Source organism: Peromyscus maniculatus, chromosome 8 (genome assembly GCF_049852395.1).
Source record: "Peromyscus maniculatus bairdii isolate BWxNUB_F1_BW_parent chromosome 8, HU_Pman_BW_mat_3.1, whole genome shotgun sequence".
NCBI lineage: Eukaryota > Metazoa > Chordata > Mammalia > Rodentia > Cricetidae > Peromyscus > Peromyscus maniculatus.
In genome coordinates this window covers 21,109,992-21,132,290 of record NC_134859.1, presented here as the reverse complement: position 1 = coordinate 21,132,290, position 22,299 = coordinate 21,109,992, and the positions used below count along the sequence as shown (strand labels likewise).

Below are 22,299 nucleotides of genomic sequence, written 5' to 3'. Positions count from 1 at the left end.
TCCATTCTTTTCTTTGCTTAAATGAGCTGAACATTAGATTGCACATGCAAGTTTGATTCTTATTTGTAAACAAACTAAGTTTTAACATCGCTGGATTTGTTTTCACTTTCTTATAGTAAATAATGGTCAGTCACTTACCCTGTACTATCCAGTAGAGTCCATGTTTCTCTTTGTACACAGTACGTAAGTAAACCTTACTACAAAGCACACTAGCTAACTTATACTGTAAGTTAGATTATGTTAGATTCTGAATAGTGGAGAAAGAGTGCCTCTCAATATTATCTGATGCACATGGCAACTCACAGAGACTCTGACAGCATACAAGAGACCTGTATAGGTTCAAGAGAGATGAGGTCCCAACACTGACCATGGGGAGTGAACATTGGATCCCACCCCTAATCAGGAAGCTATTTGCAATTGATACCTGTTGACAAAGGAATAATCAGTTTTCTCCAGTGGAGTGTCATTGGATATATTAAGAGCATATTTACTTTGAATTTTCTTCAAACACATCCACTAGACCACCTACAGTAGTCTGTGTGGTCCCATTCCATCTTGTGGCCAGGCTATGAGGTAGGGACTAATATTTTCCTACTTTTAAGGTAATAGACTAAATATTTAAAATATTAAGTGACTTGGCCAGGAGTGTAGAACGATGAAAGTTGTTCTATGTCATATTAAAGTGTCCAAATTTATATTAGACACATACATATATAATATGAAACATTTATACATGTGTACAGAGTCTCCTGGAACATAGTAGATAATCTAGATGATGTGATAAAAGAAAAACATTGAGCTGTGTCTCTAACTTTCAGACTATCCAGTAGGATGATAAGATGTGTATCCAATGAAATGAATGTGCATCAACATTACTCAAGATGAGCTCTGAGGTCTCCTCTCAACTTAAAATCTAGCAACTTCTGATGAGAATTGGGAAAAGCTAATTATAAAATTGTAATCTGGGTAAATCTTGAAAGATATAACTGCTGAACATGAAAGTAGATGATTCTATGGGGAAAGACATACAAAAATGGAAATATTTAAAGCTATGACTTAGATGAAAGGGCCTAGTATTAGTGGAAATGATGGATTGGAACCAGGAAATTGACAACTTAAAAAAATACACCTAGCAGAATGGTCATTGCTGAATTTGGAGGGACAAAGTAGTCTCAAGAAGATGTCATTGATAGGTTTGAGATCCACACATAGAGCAGATGCTTTAGAAGCTACATAGACAGAAACTGGGCAGGTAGAAACTCTTGGTCAGCAGAGGTGGAATGGGAGACAAGGAAATGAAAAGGAAGAACTGATGACCCACCCACATTGGTGGGACACTGAGAACAATTGACAATATAGCATTAAAGTGGAGTGTTTTGTTGTTGTTATTGTTAGGTTGGTTTGGGCTTGTTTTCTAAAACATGGTCTCATGTAGACCACTCTAGTTTCAAACTTACTATGTATTTGAAGCTGGCACTGAACTCTTGATCTTTTGCCTCCAAAGCTGGGATTACAGGTGTGTGCCACCACATGCCACTCTTAAAGTGGTACGTAACAAGTTTTCAAACTCGGGTTCTTTCACTTGCCACACTAATGGTTTCAGACAAGGAATGCACCACCCAGAGGCTGGAAGAAGAAGGCCTTGCAGAATCAACAGGTATGTCTATAAGACATACATGGAGCATGACTGAGTGGTCAGGCAAGGATAACAGCGAGGAAACTGAAGATGCCACTCTCCCATTGCTGTCAAAATGTTTAAAAAATAGTAATGTTGTTTGCCAAGTGTCAAATGAGAATAGTAGAGACGTCTCAAAGCAATAAGTTCTCAGGGACTAAGAATGCTCTTCGGGGGACTGTGGAGTAGTACTTCGCTGAGTAGAGAGAGCAAAATAAGAGACGCATTCCAGGGGAGAGTGGCAGGGTGAGCCAGGCGTGGGAGCAGGAAAACCAACCGCTCTTGTGTGTTTCAAAGAACCTGAAAACCACTTTAGAGAAATGGACAGAAATGAAGCTTCAAAGGGAGATATGATTTGGGTTGGGGATGCCGTTGAGTTTGTAGATTTAACAAGTAAAATGCAGGATATCCAGCTACATGTGATTTTTATATGAACGTTAAGTTTTTTTCTCTTTCTTTCTTTTTTTTTCAGTATAAGTACATCTCAAGCAAAATTTTGCTTGTTTATCTGAATTTCTAATTTACCTTGTTTTCTGGGATGACTACATTGTGTTTCAGAAGAAAGATAGCTGAACTGTATTAACTTTTAGTGAGACACATATGAAGAGTATTTGAACAATAGAGTTACACGATAGAATCATTTTTTGCATGACTGCTTTGGGGTAAAGAATAGGAGATGTCTCAGATAAGGATTGCGTGCTGTTATATGGTCAACTCAGTTAATTAAGGACACTTCCACTTCCTTCCTATTCAGTTACATTTGCTTTTCTAATGATTTGTTACCATTTAGTCTCTGTGCCAAATGTCATCTGTACCTCTTGTAGAACATTTGAAGACTAAAACCAGACCCTTTAACCTAGCATTTCTCTATGCCTTTAGGTTAATTTTTTCCTCTTAGTGTTATTCTTCTGTGTTTGACAAGTAGCAGCATATTGTACATTCAACAACTTTAGGTTAAATGAAATCACCCCTTCCCAGAAAAATAACTCTCTTGTTTTTGTTTACAAAGATGTACAATGTGTAAAACTCCAAGCTCAGACAAATTTCCAGTCCCCTTTTCTGATTGTCTCTATCCACACGGCCCCAGTAGGAACAACCAGATCAGCTCATTAAAGTGTTGAGCATTAGGAGTTGGGGGGCATCGGATCATTTGACATTCAAGTGGCTCAGGTAGGGTCAGTGAACGTTGACTTTACCCCTCTTCTGCACCTCAACAAAAAGTTACATGAGTGTCAGGGTCTTGGAAAATTTGAGAGCTTCAAAAAAAAAATATGGTAAGTCTAACAACATGGTGATAAGGTTTAAGTGAAAGTTCAACATTGCTTGAAAAGGCAAAGGTGGGCATGTGAAAAGAGTGCCAGGAAGGAAGAAAGTACAGAACATATGGATGCTCACGTAGGACCCAGTTTAGGCCCTGTTTGGTTTAGGTTTAGATGTATCCTCTTTAAAATTCCTATTGATACCTAATTGCCATAGGGAGGTACTGAGAGATGGCTTTTCTTGAGAGTGACTGAGTCATCTGGGCTGTGTCCCCATCAATAGATTAGTGCCCCTAAAAAGAACTAGCCTAGATCCTTATGGCCTTCTGCCATGTGTTTGCCCAGTGTTTATGTGCTCCAATGGACATAGCAAAAAGGCACCATGTTAGAAGTAGGAAATGAGATCTTCATCACTCATAAAATCTGCCAGCCCTTTGATGTTGAACATTCTTACCTCTAGAACAAGACTATGAGTTTCTATCACTGATAATAACTACAGATGCAAGCATAAGCCTTTTCTAGCTCCTTTGTCCTCTGCCATCTTCCCATGCATGTTGCAGAGGATAAAGTTATGGCTTCTTCTGGGAGGAGAGGTGCTGTTAGATCCTGGTAGTTTTCATTACCTTGGAATGTAGAGGGATGGAAATTGTAAATGGTGTGGAGGCTTAATTGAGGAATCAGATATTGGGGACACTGGGTTGTTCCCATTGTAACATACCTCTTCAGCCCATTTCTTGCCAACAAAAGGGAGAGATTACACAGCCATGATATTTTGACTGAATGGTAAAACAAGCAGTTAGCTTCTTCTTCAAGGAATGAAGGAATCTTTTTAACTATTTCAGAATGTGGGACAGTGCAGGATAATGGGAAACTTCCAATTAGGAGGCACAAATTATAGTCCAAACCTGTCACTTCATATCTTGCTGCATTGACAAAATGGGACAATTGGGTCTGACCTACCCAGTGACGGTGACATTTTTTTTTTTCAAATTGCTTCCAGGCAAGTATCTATAAATCTCTGATGATAAGTTAAGAGCCCAAAGCCCATGGATTGATGCAAACCAAATTTAAAACCATATGTATAGTTGAGAAGGCAATTTCAAATAATCGAAACACATTTAGCATCACCGTTTGAAATTAGATTCAGAATTCAGCTGGAGTTACAAGTCTCGTCAGATACTTTGAACCTGATACTATTTAAATAATCTCATCTGAGCAAAGTAGAGAACATGGTTCATTTCCCAAGTTTAGCCAGGCAGCCTTCTGGATTGACTGGTGATGTCTTGATTGAGCATGATTCCCCTTGACTCGTTTCTCTGTTGTTGGTAATTAAAAGCTGTCTGGTTTTATTCTCATTTAACGATAAGTGAAACGGTAATGTCTGCCAGACTATTCCCATTCGCTTGGTGTCTACAACAGTTGAGAGCTTTGGGATCACCACGGATTTCAAGCTGAGCATCCTGGCATCCCCAACACAGATAGTGCACCGGAGTTTTGCACAGGGGAGCTGACCATCAACCTCAAAGCCAATTGGAAAACAATCCCCAGTGCAAATGGATAAATTGGCATCGATGACCTTATCCTCTCTTTCCAGCTTTGAAAAACAGAAAGTTATGTTTGTGGATAGACTAGGCTGTCTATCAATTGCAGTTTCCATGGGTCTCTGGGACTAAGGAACGTGCCTCACTTTGTACTAGAAGAGAAATCGTACTGACGCAGGAGAGAAAATGAGAGTTCAGCTCTGACTCTGTTCGTTGTAGGGTGATCTCTTTTCCGTAGATTTCGGAGCTTTCCTTCCATTATGATGTTAATAATCTCGATCAGTGTTATTATAATCACAAAATGTCAGCCTAAGAGAATGATAATCTCATCGTCATTATGTTCCAATGTCACCTTTGTCAACTTGAGCTTAGCTATCATTGCAAATTACTGTATCAATGCTGTAATTAGATATAATTTGTGATATGACCAGCATTCACAGGTGAGTCGCTTTTTAAAAAATCTCACACCGACTGAAATAGTTTATTATTATAGGTCTACTCTTTTGAGAACCAGGAATGTTTAATGTGGACTTTCACTTGAGCAATATTCCAAATCAAAATGTTACATTTTAAGAATACAGCATGACTTAATATTTATGACTTGAATATTATAGCCTGCATGTGAGACTTGGGCACTAAAATCTCTATCTAGTTCTCTGTGTGCTTTTACATTTTTTTTAAGGATGGCACATAGAAGTATCTTTAGGATTGTCCTCACACACACAAATTAATGAAACTCAAACGTCCTTCTTTTTATACATTCCTCACTGATATTGACCATTCTGTAATGATTTCTGCTTTTCTACAGCACAGAAGCACAGGTTTAAAAAATTTTCCATTCTGTTAAGTTCTCTTTTAAACCAAAGTAAGATTAAAGTGTGTGAAAGGAGGAGGGCAGTGGTTTGGAAGTGGTTTTATGAGAAGAAGCCCAAGTTAACAACAACAAAAAAAAGGTAGGACTGGATGATCAAGCGTAAAAGTGATTCGTGAAACATGACATCTCTTTAACATTGAGGGAAAAATGTTTTCCTTCATTGAGTGCTTTCTTCCATATGCAAAATATTGACACATCCCTATTATAGCGAACAAAAGCCTTCATTCAGTGAGATAATTTTATAGAGCGGCTGGCATCATGTGATCTTATTAATATTTATGAAATATGATAATAATATGGAAAAAGGGGAACTGGAATATAGCCCTATCTTTCTAGACCCTATTCATTTCAGCTTCAAAATGTTTTTTCATTTCACACATCAGACGCTAATTAGCAAATATCTAATTAGTGTTAGAAGATTAATCGCTCATGGGAGTTGTTGAGGGTTTGAGCTTCCATGCATGCAAAAGCAGTGGCACTTCCGGTGCATTTGTTAAGGTACAGTAACTTTAAGTGATACAACTTTTATTTTTCTTTGAAAAGAAATTTAAATTACAGCAATGGAGGAAATTTGGTCTCGGGAACAAAACACAGCCAGGAAAGCACCGTTGAAATGAGGAAAACGACACCGTGGAAAGGTACCTGCTCAGTCAAGTCACCAGATGTTAGGCAAGAACACGCTCCGTTTTAGACATTGTGGGAGATGCTCCCATGATTGTGTGCTTCTGAGGTTTAGCCTATGAGCTCCAGACATGGAAGGAATTAACAGCAGTGCTTCCAAAGCCAACACTTCCAGGAGAGATTGGTGTGTCTTTATTTGGCCATGTGTGGGGTTATTCTATAGCTAGAAATTACAAACACTTTTCTTCATTCTTAAATGGTCAGGTAGGATAATGAACATGACTCAGGAAAATTCAATTAAATTTGGGTTTTGTTGTCCCAGAAAAGTAAGTTTTATTTGCATGCAGCTGTGTTCACTTGTTTGTATGCACTTTGTAAGGCTGCATTGGTGATCCAGTGGCAGAGCTGAGTGGGGCTCACAGAGAACCTATGCCCCTCACTGCCTGTAATGGCCCCTTATGGGAAAGAAAGTGAATTATCTTCACAGGGCAGAGTAGCTGTTGAGTCAAGTGGACTGGTATCAGTTCCTTAATTTGTTGCCTGTGTGACTCTGGGCAGATGACTTGACATTTCTGAACTTCCATTTATCAGCTATATATGTAGTTATAGTTATTTAATAATGAATCAGATTACTTGCAGAAAGTCTATCACCTGATGCCTGACTCATAGTAGGCAAAGAATGTTGCTGGTTTTATCCTAGCCTATGTCGAAACAAAGACAGCTGTAAGGTAATCCCTCTTCTCCCTCTCCTCCCAGAGTTTTCTAAGTAGAGGAATGAGTGGCTCAGAACTGGGAAGAGTATTCTTTTTCACACACTTCATGACTTAAATGGACAACAAGGTCAAGGATACTGAACTAAAATCATCTCGATGAAGTTTTTTTTTTCCTTCTAGTATCATACTTCATCTCCATCTTGTCCCTGAATGCCCTAAAGCATCATTTCTCTAATAAAATGAGAAAGAAGTAAGTAGTTAGGAAAAATTATTGCTAATGGAAACTCCAACAATGTTATTCTTCCTTTCTCTTGTAAATATCTCTGTTATATCAAGTTCCTATTTACAATTCACAGCTGTCAGATCTATCATTAAGTATATACATATTAAATTTGTTGACTACATCCTGTGGAGTCAATGGTGGGCAACTCATTAAGTCCCACAGGGAGCTTATTTCTTATAAGTTAAAAACAATTAGAGGGTGAAGTATTCTTGGTATTCTTGGAGGGATAAGTTGGAGTGAATTGTAAACTTCAAAAATTCTTCTCTAAGCTAAAATAAAATGTTTCAGAGAGGCAGAAAGTTTAATCAAAACCTACAAACAACTTGTACAAACACAGATACATGCACACACGTGCGCACACACACACATACACACACACGAGAGAGAGAGAGAGAGAGAAAGAGAGAGAGAGAGAGAGAAGAGAGAGAGAGAGAGAGAGAGAGAGAGAGAGAGAGAGAGAGAGAGAGAGAGAGAGAGAGAGAGAACACAAACTTCAATAATGTAAATAGTGGACCTGGTTCATAGAATCAGTATGTCTGCATTGAAGTTTGATCATACTTCAAATTGCTTTATATGTTCTTGGGAAACAATACTGCAAAGTATTAAAGAGATTGAAAATAAGACTTTAATGGAAGGCCTAATGTTTCCCATTTAATTCCTCTGATGGCTGCAAGCAGAATTAATAAATTTTTCTCTGAAATAATGAGCATTAGGAAAATATTTTTAAATTCTATTGATTTTTGCATGCCTGACACATAAGTCAGAAGTAACAGTGTCACGGTCACAGGAGTGTGTGATTACATACCTTCCACTCTACGTAGCAGTTATGTTGGGTGATGCTTATAATGGAGAATAGGAAAGTTGTGTCCTAGAATGTATGTTAATCACTGGCTACTCCATGTCCTCAGTATGCCCACACATCCTGGAACTAACCATGGATGTAGGCAAGTGGTATTTAGGGAAGCTGTGGGTAGAGACTGACCTCGAGGCAGATGGAAGGGTGTGCTGCCAATCCATGAAGTAAGCCAGCATTCTTTGAGCTCTCTTACCAGGGGATGGGAGTTCCCACCATGCTGGGGAAAAAGCCCCATGAGAAAAGAGTGAGAAACTTATTATCACTACACATAGAGGAAGCCAGTCACAGGAAAGGTCCTTCATATTGAAGAGAGGATGCTGCTACTCAGGTGGAGAATGTTAATGCATCTATTTCAGAGCATCTCTGCATCAGAGCACAGAGGTATATAGATATGATCTCCCTGGAGTTTATATTAGAACTTCACTTTGTGTGTTTGATCTGTAGAACCACCAAGGACAGGGGTGTTAGTAAAGAAAATAAAACTGGTTAGCTGATAACCTGCCTACTGCTTCTGCCTGACTTTATATGTTACTGTATCTTCCAAGTGATTCTTAGGCACATGGAAGTTTCAGAAATTATCCTTGGGTCATTGCCAAATAGGAAAATAGATTGTTTGTGCTGCAGTGTCTCTACAGACATAAAAGCTTATCTGATAATACCATGGCTGTTGCCACCACTACTCCCAAATAAGAACTTCACATTTGCCTTCTGTGCTTATTTGTGTAAATTGTCTAATTGACAGGGTTCAGAATCATCCAAAAGAATAGACTCTGGTCAACCTTAGATGGGACCGCTTACATTAGGTTAGCTTTTAGGCATGTTGGTGAGAAATCACCTTGATTAGATTACATAAAGAGAGAAGACTCATGCTAAATGTCAGCCACACTCTTCCTATGAGCATGGGTTCTGGACTGAGTTAAAGGGAGAAACGAAAATGAGCTAAAGCATTCATTGCTCTCTTTTTCCTGAAAAGAAATGGGAAACCCTTTCTTTTCTTTCTTTTTCCTTTTGAGTAGATAGGTGTGGCTTTTTTATTTTATTGATAATTTATTTTTCTTACATAATGTATCTTGATTACACTTTCCCCTCGCTCTCTTCCTCCCAGTTCATTCCTACCTCACCTCCTACCAGATGCTTTCTGTGTCTCATTAGAAAACAAGCAGGCTTCTAAGGGATAATATTAAAATATAATATAATATGGTAAAATAAAACTAATGCATCAGAACTAAATAAAACAAACAGAAGGAAAAAGAGTCTAAGAGAAGACATAAGAATTAGAGACCCACTGGTTTGCTCACTAAGGAATCCCATGAAAACACTAAATGAGAATCCATAGTGTGTATGCAGAGGACCTGGTGCAGAACTATGCAGGCCCTGTGCGTGCTGCCTCAGTTTCTGTGATTCACATGAGCTTAGATCATGTTGATTTAGAGGGATTTGTTTTCTTAGTTATTTTCATCCCTTCTGGCTCTTACACTCTTTCTGTCTCCTCTTCCACAGGGTTCCCTGAGCCCTGAGGGGATGGATTTGATGGAGACATCCTGTTTAGGGCTGAGTGTTCAAGGTCTCTCACTTTCTGCATAATGTCTGGCTGTGGGTCTCTTATTTGTTTCCATCTGTGGCAGGAAGAAGCTTCTCTGATGATGCCTGAGCAAGGCTCTGATCTATGAATATAGCAGAATGTTATAAGGTGTAATTTTATTGCTATGGGTTTCAGTTTGTTTGTTTGTTTAGTTGTATTAGCTTTGGGGGATTTTTTGTTTTGTTTTGTGGTGGGTTTTTTTTTTTTTTTTTTGGTTGTTTTGCTTTAGAACCATAGTATTTGGTTTTTAGGTCCCTGGGCTCTCTAGTCTCAGGTTCTTGGTTATCCAAGCGATGTCTAGTGTGAATTCTATCTCATTAGTTACTCACACAGGTACCATCATTGCCCTAGAATATCTTTCAGGCAGAATAACACTGTAGATCAAAGGGCTTGTGGCTGGGTTGATGTTTATGTTTCTCTTTTAGTAACTTACAGAGTACCTTCCTGTACCAAAGATACTACAGTGTAGGAATGAAAGCTCTATATGGGCAATAGCTTGGCTTCTCCTTGCTCTATGAGTTGTGTAGGTGTTGTCTTCAGCAATAGGAACTTGTTATCAGCTTGTAGAGAGCTAACCAGTCTTGGCAACAGCCGGGCTTCTTTGGAGATTCCCATGGAATCCCTTTGGGTAACAACTCAATGTGATGGAAGAAAATCCCAGCACTGGAAGCTTCATTTGGTGACAAACGATGACCAGTTAGGGGTCTGCCTCCCTTGTTACTTGGAGATTTCATTCAAATGCCCTTGACAGATTTAGGATGCTTCTACTGTATTAGATTTCTACATTGCCCCTCCTTAATTTAGCTGTTTTTCCCTGTATCCCCTCCCTTGTCTCCCTCACCTCTCCCCCTGCCTACTTAATCCTCCTGTTCCAGTCTCTCCATCCATCCAGAACTATCTATTCTACTTCCCTTTCCAGTGAGACCTATCTGTCCTCCCTAGTCCCTTATTCTATACCTAACCTCTGAAGTTCATCAGATTGCACCTTGGTTATCATTGTTTTAATATCTAATATCCACATATAAGCAAATACATACCATATTTGTCTTCTAGATCTGGAATACCTCATTCAACATGATTTTTTCTAGTTCCATCCATTTATCTGTGAATTTCATGGTTTTATGTTTATTTAATGGTTAGGTAATACTCCATTGTACAAGTGAACTACATTTTCTTCATTCATTCTTCTGTTGAGGGACATCTAAGTTGTTGCCAATTTCTAGCTATTATGAATAGAGCAGAAATGACCATGGTTGAGCAAGTGTTTCTGTGGTAAAATGAAGCACACTTTGAGTATATGCCAAAGAGTGTTCTAGCTGGATCTTGAGGTAGTTTGATTACCATCTACCCGAGGAACCACCACACTGATATACACAGTGGTTGTACAAGTTTGTATTCCCACTGCAGTGGAATTATTCTACATCCTCGCCAGCATAAGCTGTGACTTGTGTTATTGATGCTGGTCATTCTGACAGGTATAAGATTAAAATCTCAACATAGGTTTGATGTGTATTCCCCAGATGGCTAAGGATGTTGAACATTTCTTTAAGTGTTTCACAGCCATTTGAATTTCTTCTTTTGAGGATTCTCTGTTTAGATATGTATCCACTTTTAAAATTGGGTTGTTTGTTTTCCTGATATCTATTTTTTTAGTTATTTATATAATTTGAATATTAGCCCACTATTGGATGTGTAGTTGGTAAATCTTTTCCTACTCTAACCTATAGGCCATCACTTTGTCCAAATGACTGTGGTTTTTGCTGTGGGAGAAACTTTTCAACTTCATGAGGTCTTATTTATTTATTATTGATTTTAGTGCCTATGCTGAGTGTTCTATTCAAATAGTCATTTCCCATGCCAATGAGTTCAAGCTCCTCCCCACTATCCCTTCTATCAAGTTCAGTATATTGGATATTAAATTGAAGTCTTTGATCCATTTGAAGTTGAATTTTGTGCAGGATGATAAGTATGTATCTATTTGAATTCTTCTACATGTAGCTATGCATGTTTGACCAGCACCATTTCTTGAAAATGCTGTCTTTTCTTCAGTGTGTGTTTCTGGGTTCTTTATATTAAAAAAAAAAAGGAGTGGATCTCTATGGATGTGTGGATTCATGTCTGGGTCTTCAATTTGATTCCATTGATCAATTTGTTTTGTTTTGGGTTAATACCATGCTGTTTTTATTACTGTAGCTCTGTTCTACAATCTTAAATCATGGATAGTGATTTCTTTTATGATTCAGGATTCTTTTAGCTATCCCAGGGTTTTTTGTTGTTGTTGTTGTTGTTGTTTTGGTTTGGGGGGTTTGTTGTTGTTTAGGTTTGTGTGTGTGTGTGTGTGTGTGTGTGTGTGTGTGTGTGTGTGTGTGTGTTTCTCCATATGAAACTAAAAAGAAATGTACTTTCAAAATCTGTACAGAATTGTGTTGAAATTTTGATGGGCATTGCACTGAATCTGTAGATTGCTTTTGGTTGGATAGCCAATTTATTATGTTAATCCTACCAATCACAAGTGTGGGAGATCTTCCCTTATTTCTTCAGTGTCTTCAAGTTTGTATTATACAAGACTTTCACTTGCTTGGTCAAAGATACCCCCAAGATATTTTAGATTGTTTGTGGATATTGTGAAAGGTCTTGTTTCCCTTCTCAGTAATTTATCATTTCTAGATTTCCCTCAGTTTGGATTTCATTTATTGATTCTATCTCCACTTTCAGGTCTTGAATGGTTTTATTCATTTCTACTATGTGTTTGTGTTTTCATAGATTTCTTTAAGGGATTTTTTCATTTCCTCTTTAAGGACTTCTATCATATTCATAAAGGCTATTTTAGGGTCTTTCTTGTGCTTTTGCTATGTTGCAATATTCAGGGCCTGCTGTGTAAGGGTTGCTGGGCTCTAGTGGAGACGTATTGTCCTGGCTGCTATTGATTGTGTTTTTATACTGGCGTCTCAGCACCTGGGTCAGGGAAGATTATAATTCTAGGTGCTGATATATGGTCTTGTCTTTGTTGGATGGGTGTTTTGTTCCTTGGTTTCTGTTGCCCTCTCTGATTTTTAGGAGAGTGTGGTGGCTGTATGTTGCCTGGCAGGAAATTCTTCTGGGACCCTAATAGGCATGGCCACTGGGTTTTCCAGGTAAAATGTGTTTCTAGATATTGGGAGCTGATACTTATAAATAGGAATGGGCTCAGAGGAGTGTGACTTGGGGAGGGGGGGTCCACAGGAGGAAAGCAGAATGTTCCATCAGTATCTTCTTAGTCCCCTGGGAATGGGGACAAAGTATGAGGAGGGGCCCCAGCAGAAGTTCTGCTATAGATCTGCAGATTTCCTGCCAGGCAACACATAGCCACCACACTCTCCTAAAAATCAGAGAGGGTAACAGAAACCAAGGAACAAAACACCCATCCAACAAAGACAAGACCATATATCAGCACCTAAAATTATAATCTTCCCTGACCCAGGTGCTGAGACGCCAGCATAAAAACACAATCAATAGCAGCCAGGACAATACGTCTCCACTAGAGCCCAGCAACCCCTACACACAGATCTGGGGGTGAGACTTGAGGACTGGACTAGGAGGGATGGAGGGAGAGGTAAAGAGGTAAAGACCTGAGCTTCACCTAACTGCTACCCTGGTTAGGGTGGTCTGTGGGTATCCAGAGAGTACCTGCTGGTATTTAACACCAAGATAAAGCACTTGGGGGTTGGAGGGGGAAGATCTGTTGGTCCATGGGAGATGGCTGGGTAAGATGACCTCTGTTGATCCATGAGAGATGGCTGGGTAAGATGACCTCTGCAGGTTGTCTGCTGCAGAGCTGAGACAGGGTGATTGGATTTGGAGGCACTGAGGAAGAGGAAAAAGCGAAGATTTGTAGTTAACCTACGTGCTTCCCTGACCAGATTGGCCTATGGGTCCCCATGGAATGCCTGCTGGGGTTGGAGCCTGGAATAAAGCAATGAGTGGGGGGAAAAGGTTGGAAGGAAAGATTTGTGTGAGCCACTGAATAAGGAGTTGAGATGGGAATGTGGCTGCAGCAGGGGATCTGTTACAGAGCTGGGGATAAGACTGGCAGATTAGGTCTAGGGAAGCTGCAGGAGCAGGGAAAATCTGTAGTTAGCCGTCTTTTTCTTGAGTTGCTTTAGTAACTGAGACACTTACCATTATATTCTTATTTCTTTCTCTGTCAACCTATGAAGGTTTGCAATGAAACATTAGACAACCAGAATGACTTGGCTTTTTAGTGATTTCTTGCTGTGGACCAATGGTTCACAAACTCAGAAGCTTCTGGATCAACAGAGCAGTTATTTTACTGGTCTGGGATCAATGGATGGTGATAATCCTCTCTGAGCTTCAGTGGAGATTGATTGGTTCAGCACAGTAGTTCAGAAAGTAGCGTCACTGTCTCTGGACCAACATGATTGGCATCATCAGGGAACTGATGGAGATGACTTTTCCTAGATGCCATCCAGTACCACTGAATCAAAAAGTCCTGCAGCCAGGCCAACAATGTGCTTTAGGAAGCTCTATGGGCTAGGCTAGCACTTAGCTAGCTTAAGAGTTCAGGTTTATGAAGAAACATCTAGTGGGAGGGACTTTTATTTTCTGCTCCACATGGTGTCATCACCATGCAAATTAGAAAAGACATCCTGGACTGTTGGTACCACTTTCCGGTGGGGTGAACATAATCCTCAACTATGTTTTTTCTCTTATATATAGAGTATAATTCCTATCAATATCATAGGGTAATCAAAGTGAACTATCACGAACTGAGGGAATTAAAAATGCAGAAATTTACTTTCTCATAATCCTAGAGGCTCAATGACCAAAGTCAAGATTTCAGTAGGACCATGCTGGCTCTGAATTCTGGAAAGGGGAAATCTTTCTGGGTCCTTTCTAACTTCTGGTGCTTTGTTGTCATGTCCTTGGTGTTATTTTGCCTTTCAATTGCACAGCTCTGATCTACTTCTTGATGGCCTACCTGTATGTCACTGTGAGAATTCCCCCCTCTATTGTCATTGGATGATGACATCTGTCATATTTGATTAAAGGCCTACCCTCACTACTGTGATATTATTTTAATTGAAGTAATTATGTCTGTAGGGGCTCTATTTCCAAATGAATTTACTTTAGAAGGTACTGTGTGTTAGGACTTCAACCTATTTTGACAGACAGAGTTCAATTTGAAAAGTCTACCTAGGGTTCAATCAATCATGGCTCAGTAACTCTATCACAAAGCTGAACTTACCTCTGAGGTCATTCCACGGCTGTGTATACTTGACCCTCTAGTGTGAATAGAAGCATAAGTGTTTTCTGGTTTAGTGCTCTCCTAGACATGGGACTCAGGAGGGAAGTGTCTGCACAGAACATGATACTTTGGTATGTCATTATTGAAAAGCCACAGAGGAGGATGTCTTCCCTAGCTGTGCGGCTTGAAGTATACTATTACATCGCAAAGAAATCAATGGTTCCATTTAGCATAATAATACCAGGGGCACATTTAAAATATCATATTATAGCATGAAAATATTGATAGCTACAATGGGGTGTGTAGTTTCAATTGTAGAGAGGGTTGATTTTACATCATCTGCCCTGGAACTCATCGGGGGCACTTTTATTCTATTATATCTCTTGTGTCATGAGGCTTTGGCTTTTAAAACATTTAGGCCCGTCTGCATGTAGTTTATATATAGCTATGCCATGTCTTCATTCATTTATTCATCTTTCATTCATGCTTTCAGCAAATGTGCATTTTGTGCCTGTGGGAAGACAGCCACTGGGAGCTAGCAGTACTAAAGCAAATCCCTGCCCTCATACAGCTGATATTCTATTGGGAGATATAAAATGTTTAAATGAAAGCAGATATAGCAGCATAAGATACAATTGCAAGCAGTAAAATGTACTGTAAAGGGATGTGTATGGAGTTGAGGGATAAAATTAACATGCATTCAAATAACTTCAGGCTTCCTATGCAGGGTATTTTACAAAAGTCTAGTTTTCTTAATAGATTATCACCTAAACACCCAGCCCACCTTCCCCAGGATGATATAGCAATTACTCAGTGTCTCACTTTCAAAATTTACTGCAAATATTGTCTAAATGCTAATAACTGACTTCAGTAGCTGACCTTGTTATAATTGTTGTGAAAAGGTAAAGGTTTTGGACCCCAAGAAGCCCAGGTATGAACCAAAGCTAGGTACTATGATTATTTATTGTCGTTAAGCTTAGTAAATATCCCTAAAACCAAGCATAATAATACTTGGGCATTTGTAGGGCACCCTAAACCTTACATGAGATGACATTTGACAAGCCAACCACATTCTCTGTAGTTTAATGTTTAACACATACTGACCTATATTTTTTTCTAAGATTTAATTCAAGCAATTGTGGATTTTGATCATCTTTTTAGATGCCTCCCCATTAAAAAATAGTGTTATGGTCAAATATCGACCAGTCTCTTTAAAACAAAATGCTTAAGCACCTGTGTACATGAAAGTCAAATGTAGAGGAAAGCAGTCTTACTAGAGAAGTGTTTTCAAAAGAATTTAATTGTAAGCATTTCCAGATGAAGAAAACCATCAGAGTTAATTTTTACATCTTCAGGAGCATAGGATGTTCTGATGGTGCATTACACATCAAATATAATCAAAAGACATTAACAGAAACCATTTGCACTAAAATCAGATTTGTGCTTTCACGTAATATTTATGTTTTTCTGATTTTATGGGTGCATCCTAGGTTTGTGAGCCTTTCCCAGGCCGTATTGAAATACACAGTCCTTCCACTGCGTTTTCTCTTCAGAATTCAGGCATATAGATCTCAATTCTATCTACTGCAGAGGTTGCTGGCCAGGGATGGTTTCTACACTCACTATTAGTAAGTTAGGGCCATGTGCAAAGGGTTAACAAGGTATCTATACATACTCTTACTAAAATAATATTGTTAAGAAAAACACTGTGGACTTCCATGAAGGAGAGGATAGTAGTCACAATGGAAAATAATGGCTGCAGTAGAAGAAAACCAGTGGATGCTTGTTATGTAGGAATCAGTTTATTTATTGCTCATAATACTCTCATACGTTAGGAAAGGCAGCTAAATGTTACAAATGGCAACGTGAGACTCAGAGAAACTAAAATAGCTAAATTCATGTGCTAGTACTTGGCAAAATAGGTTGGAGCCCTGTTTTTCCTTGCAGACTTTATGTACTTACCCACCATGCTGCAACTGTGTGGAAAGCCCAATGGAGAACACTTGAAAGATACATGACTCCTGTCCTGTGCTGTAGGGTTAGACATGTAATCTCCTCTTTTGGTGTTAACGATCAGAACTACATGTCTGACTTTTAAAATATGTCTGTATCCTGTGAGTCATTGCTTCCTAGAAGTGTCTGCCACAAAGGACATGATATACCCAAGAATCCTAGGACATGAACTTTACCTTGTCAGAGTCTCTGTCTCTAACTGAAAAGGTAACTGCTCTTGGAGAAATGGAGCCTGAGCTGTGGTTAACTCAGACCTCCCCTCTGATGACTGATGTTAAGCCTTTGCTGACTGCTGAATGGAACACTGAAGTGACAGAAGGTTACGCAGAAGGTAAATATTCTCTGACACGGAATCCTCAATTAGAAAAGAGCAGGTAGGATTGGTCGTGAATGGGTGCCTACATTTGATAGTGTCATGATTTAGGTGTCCCACTGAGATGTTGGCAGGAATGCCATTCAAACAGGGAGGAGGCACTCTTCAAGGCATAAATAATGACAACCTAGTTTGAGATACTCCCCCAGCCCTTGCTTTCACATTCAGACACTGCTAACTTCTCTGTCAACTGCAGTGTGCTCATTTGCAACGTAAACTCATTGAGATCATAGGTCTATCCCCCTTCCCCATAAGTGACATCAATCATCATGCTGGCCTCACCTCCTGGGCTCTCCACCTTCCCCAGTTATATAGTCACACCTGATACATCCACAGCTAACAAGATGTTCACAGCACAAGGTCATTCTAATGGGACTTAACCTTGAAGCCTGTCTCTGTATTCACTTACTCTTATTGCCACTGTTAGATTAAGAGACACCAGAGGGGAGAAAGCGTGTTTATTGGCTGGTTGTTTCAGGTGGTTCAGTTGGTGGTTGCTTGGCTCTGGGTGTCTGAGCAGAAAATGGTGATGGTGGGGACACGTGGCAGAGATACTCTTCACTTCTTAGTAGATGTGAATCTCTAGAAAGTGGGGTCATGCAGGCTCAGACCCTGGTTTTCTTCTTTCTCCCTCTTCGGATGGTACTGCCCACATCTGGGGAAGCTCCCATTTCCTCCAAGTGATCCTGTCTGAAAACACCCTCAGAGACACATCAGCCGTGCTTCAGCAATCTCTTGGGTGATTTTCAGGCCAGTCAAGGTCAAGATTCACCACCTGACATCTTTGTTGTTGTTGTTGTTAAGTCAACGCCTCTCTGGCATTGGAATATGAACAGGGTATTTTCTCTTCAAGGAAATAAAAAGCTGTCTAGCTTCATAAATGCTTCTCAAGTACACTTTAGTTTTCAGAAATATTTTGAAATATTTATCTTAATTCTTTTCCTTTTTGATCATAAATCAGACTCATGCCAAAACATAAAAGTTGTTTGGCTGTAAATGTGGACTCATAAACTACACAATAGAACTTTAGTGTTATATATTTTAGCCTTGTCTTTACCTATATCATAAGGAAGGCCAAGCAAGGTCTTGTGTCTTGCTCAAGGTCACGTGGTTAATAGTGTCATCTCTAATAGTCTCTAAGACAGAGAGATGTGAAAATAACCACCAAGCTCATTCTCTCGTTGCCTTTGAATTACTTCTATTTTTTTTTTTATTACACTTCCAACATATTCTTCGATCCTTCCAATTTAAGGGACAAAGGGGAAGGTGGAGAGGATAGGAACAAGACCATGTTGGCATATATTAAGATCATTTACACCAAATCAAAACCTTACATTCAATTCATCTCAGCACTTTCCCAGAGCGAATCAAGGAATGTTCCCCTAAGTAATTATAATGCAGGTTAAAGGAATAAGGATTGTGGTCATTCATCGATTCTCGATTTTTATTCCCAGACTTATCACTGCTTGGAATAAGAGGGTTGAAAGAATAGATACATTTGTAAAATGACTAGAATAATTTTACCCACCTCAGGGATTCAGTGAGTGTTTAATACCATAAAGGACTTTGAGATAACCAGATGAAAGGTGCTTCAGAAGGCAGACATGATTACTGGATTAGAATTTCAGAGAATGAGAAAGGGGTCTTTTGTGTTGACAGAATTTTTTATTCTTTTTGTAGTTCTATAGTAGCTTAACATTTTTCCTACCAATTTTTTCAATTTCAGATCATGTCCTTGACTTGGTATTGCTCTCATGAGATGGAATGTGTATTGGTGTAAACCGTCTGCCTCCCTTTTGGATTTTGTTTTCTAATATGCATCTTTGCATCTTTGAATTCACAAGGCTAATTTTCTACATTCCCCATGGTTGAGATGTTTGTAAAGTAAAATGGGTATCACCTGGGGATAGTGTTCTGCAAGTCAGTATTTATTACATGTCATAGAGGCACGTGCAGGTGCAAGGACACACATACACAGGCATACACACACACACACACACACACACACACACACACACACACACACACTACTATCCTTATGTTGAATTGTTTGGAGACTAGACCAATTGTGTTTCATTCTGTAAAGGTTGCCATAATATCATTAATCTCTCTCAGCCCTTAAAGATGGCCTCTTGCCATATTCTGTCAGAAAACAAGATATAGACCATTTACTTTAAATACCTAAAAATAAAAATGCTGAATCCAATGACTCACACACACCCAGAGGTGTCTCATGCATTTTGTAGTTGTTAGAAAGCCGGCGAGCTACACCGGGGGGTGGGGGGGTGGACAATGAAGCTTTGGGTTTACTAAGGATGAAATGCTTTATTATATGAACTGTGCATGTTTTTTGCTGTGAAAATAAGTAGTGCTAATTAATAATCCTACAGAACTGCACAGAAGCCTTTGAACTGAAGAATAGATCATTAACCGCTTGGAGTAGGACTCTGCCTGCAATCTACCCTACCTCTTTCCTGATTTTCTGGAAAAGTTTATTGCAATAAGAACTGAACTGGGGACCATGCTGTGATGGCATTTCAGCTCAGCCAATCAGAGCACAGTGACAGGTGGACCCTCCCAGTGAATCCACCAGTTAATAAATAACAACATCTCTCTGGCATGAAAAGGCTGAGAATTCCACTAACCTCAAATCTGTAAGCCTTTGTTTTATGTGTAGGAATTTCCCTTTTTTAGATACTAGTACACCTGAACGACACAAAGCCGTGTAAGTGTCTTTGTTCTAAAAATAAAATGCACTAGATCCAAAAACTGAAAATATGACTACAAAATCCAAATTAATTATGTTTAATTAACTAAACTTAACATTATGTCAGGAGTGAACGGTTACCCAAAGTTGGCTTTTCTGCAGTTATATGTAAATCATGTATTTACATAACTGTTAAGTATTAGGTTCATGCATAAACCTGCTGTGGCTGAGTGGGGCTTTACAAAGAGAAGGTGCCCAGGAACAATGGGTCCTGAGTTACCTTTCTTGGATAGATTGAAGTTCAAATTTGATGGACTTGTGTGATCTATTTACAGCCCAGAAGTCTCCACCAGTTAGCATGGGGGAGTGTTTCATCGCATAGTAACTTTGTGATGTGTTAGCTGTTTTCTCCTGTGTTCTCTCTAAGCTGAAAAGTTGCTGTGTGCTCCCTTTCCTTCCATTATACCTCCGTGCATTCATGGACTCCGCCTTCCAAACTATTGCCAGGTGTTAGCATCTTCCCTGGGTAATTTCAGGCATTTTCCTTTGAATGAAAACGGCTCACTTGGAAGGTTGTGAAAGACAGATCCATGAGGATTTGAGAGGATTTTGTGTTGCGATGTGGTGGGAAGGCTTGCCAGAAATTGCCCGTTTCAGGCTGATGATGCAAAACTAGACATCTGTTAAATTAACATCTACCTAACGTTTTGCCTTCAGTCAAATGCATTTTTTAAAAAATTAAATCTCTCCCACTCTGTCCTGCTTTCTTTTTTTTTTTCCCCACTGTCAAAACAATCTGTCACAAGATATTTAATTTCTGTGTAATGGGTTACTTAAAGAAACCAGCATATGGTACAGTGAATGTACCTAGCTTTGAGCTCCAATCCAGTGTGCGTTCTGCTCCTCAGCTCCTCTTCTGGAGCACATAGTGCACAGGGTAGACTTTGTTGGGTGCTGGAGTCACTGCGCTCTGACTCATGTCAGGGCCAGGCTCTCTGGCAACTTTTGCCTTATAGGAGGAAAATACCAAATAAAGATTCTGGTTCCACCAACAAGTCAGAAATCACTTTCTGTTTGGTCAAGTGGTGACTGTCTATGACTCTTAGAGTTCCACTGGTCCTAAGAATGAAGGGGGAATAAGAATACAAATTGCTTCCCTCAGCACATTCTTATTCCCATAAAAGAGATCAAATGCACAAGCCATTAAAAAAAAACTATAAGCACAGTAAGTTTATGATTTATTTTATTCATTCATTTATCCAATAACTTACCTATCATCTATCTACCTACTTTTCTATCAATGGTTGATTATAGTAATTAAAGACATATGCATGACTATATTTTTACAATAAATTAATAAGAGAATCTATAGGCAAACTATTAATTTATAGAGTATTTTATATCCCCAGAGATTGATAAATCTTTCCATATGTATATAAATGTGTACATACTGAATATACAAATAAATCTACAATATACAGCTTTTGAAATTCCTTAATATTTTTCTCCATTTATTTATTTTCACAGAGTACTTGACATCATTTTGGGGTAGGTTCAATGGCTGACCCAAACTGTTTTTTTTTTTTTTTTATGTGTACTTTCTTCTGATCGTGGGAGGCATATGGTTCATTTCTTTGAAGTTTTCAGGATCCCCTGATTGCCTTCATTTGGAACTACAAGTGGAGATGCCTGGGGGCTGCTTCTGAAGGCTTCCCAGTTTGATTGGCCTGGAAGGATCTTAGTCAGGGAAGGGGGAGAGGTGCAGTGTAGCAGAGCTCTTACCAGAAGGATGCAGGAGGCCACAGCCACTTGATGATTGCTCCCCAATTATTCATTCACTAAACAGCTATGTTGAGGGTTTCTGGGGAGAAACAGCATAACGCCTGCAATAAATCACTTATGTTTATTATTTATTAATCGAAATTCTCAAGTGCACTAGAAAGTGTCTCTAGGACATCATCTGTGCAAGGCTATCACAAATAAATGTGCTAGGCTAGGCAGTAAAAATGCAGCTTACTTGTCCCAAATAGCCTAGAATAGCTGTGCTGTTAATCAAAGCAGGATAAAGTCCTGAAGCCCTCCCCCCACAATAAGCATAACTTTTCTTAGACATATATCAGGCAAAGTCACAGAGACATGGTATTCCTGTTGAGTTCATCAGGAAGTTTCAATTGTCATCATGTGCCTTATCATTTAGTGTTATTTTGAGAATTATAGTTGTCTCTCGTGATTTTTACCTTGATTCTTGGGACCCTCTAATCTCAGCCTCTGAATTTCAAAGCACAGCTCAGGAAGTTACCATAGTTAGCCCAAACTGAATGCTGCTAGGAGTATTAAAATCAAAGATGCCCTCTGGTCCTTGTTCCTCCACTGAAAGTAAAGTGTCGATGTTAGCATGGGGCAGAAGCCTGCCAGCATCTGGCTATATGGCAGTCAGGAACACTGGGGGATGATGCTTCGTACCAGCAAGACTGCCTAGCTTGTCTGTAAAGCCTGGTTTTTTACTAAGTGTGCCATAAATACTTACTGTGTAAGACTGAAATTTCTTTCACTATCT

At 39.2% G+C, this 22,299-nt stretch overlaps 1 protein-coding gene across 6 annotated transcripts in view; it reads left to right on the top strand.

Moving 5' to 3' along the window:
- Tenm2 (teneurin transmembrane protein 2) overlaps positions 1 to 22,299 on the top strand; it is a 1,247,217-nt gene that overhangs the window by 519,411 nt on the left and 705,507 nt on the right. The window lies entirely within an intron of this gene.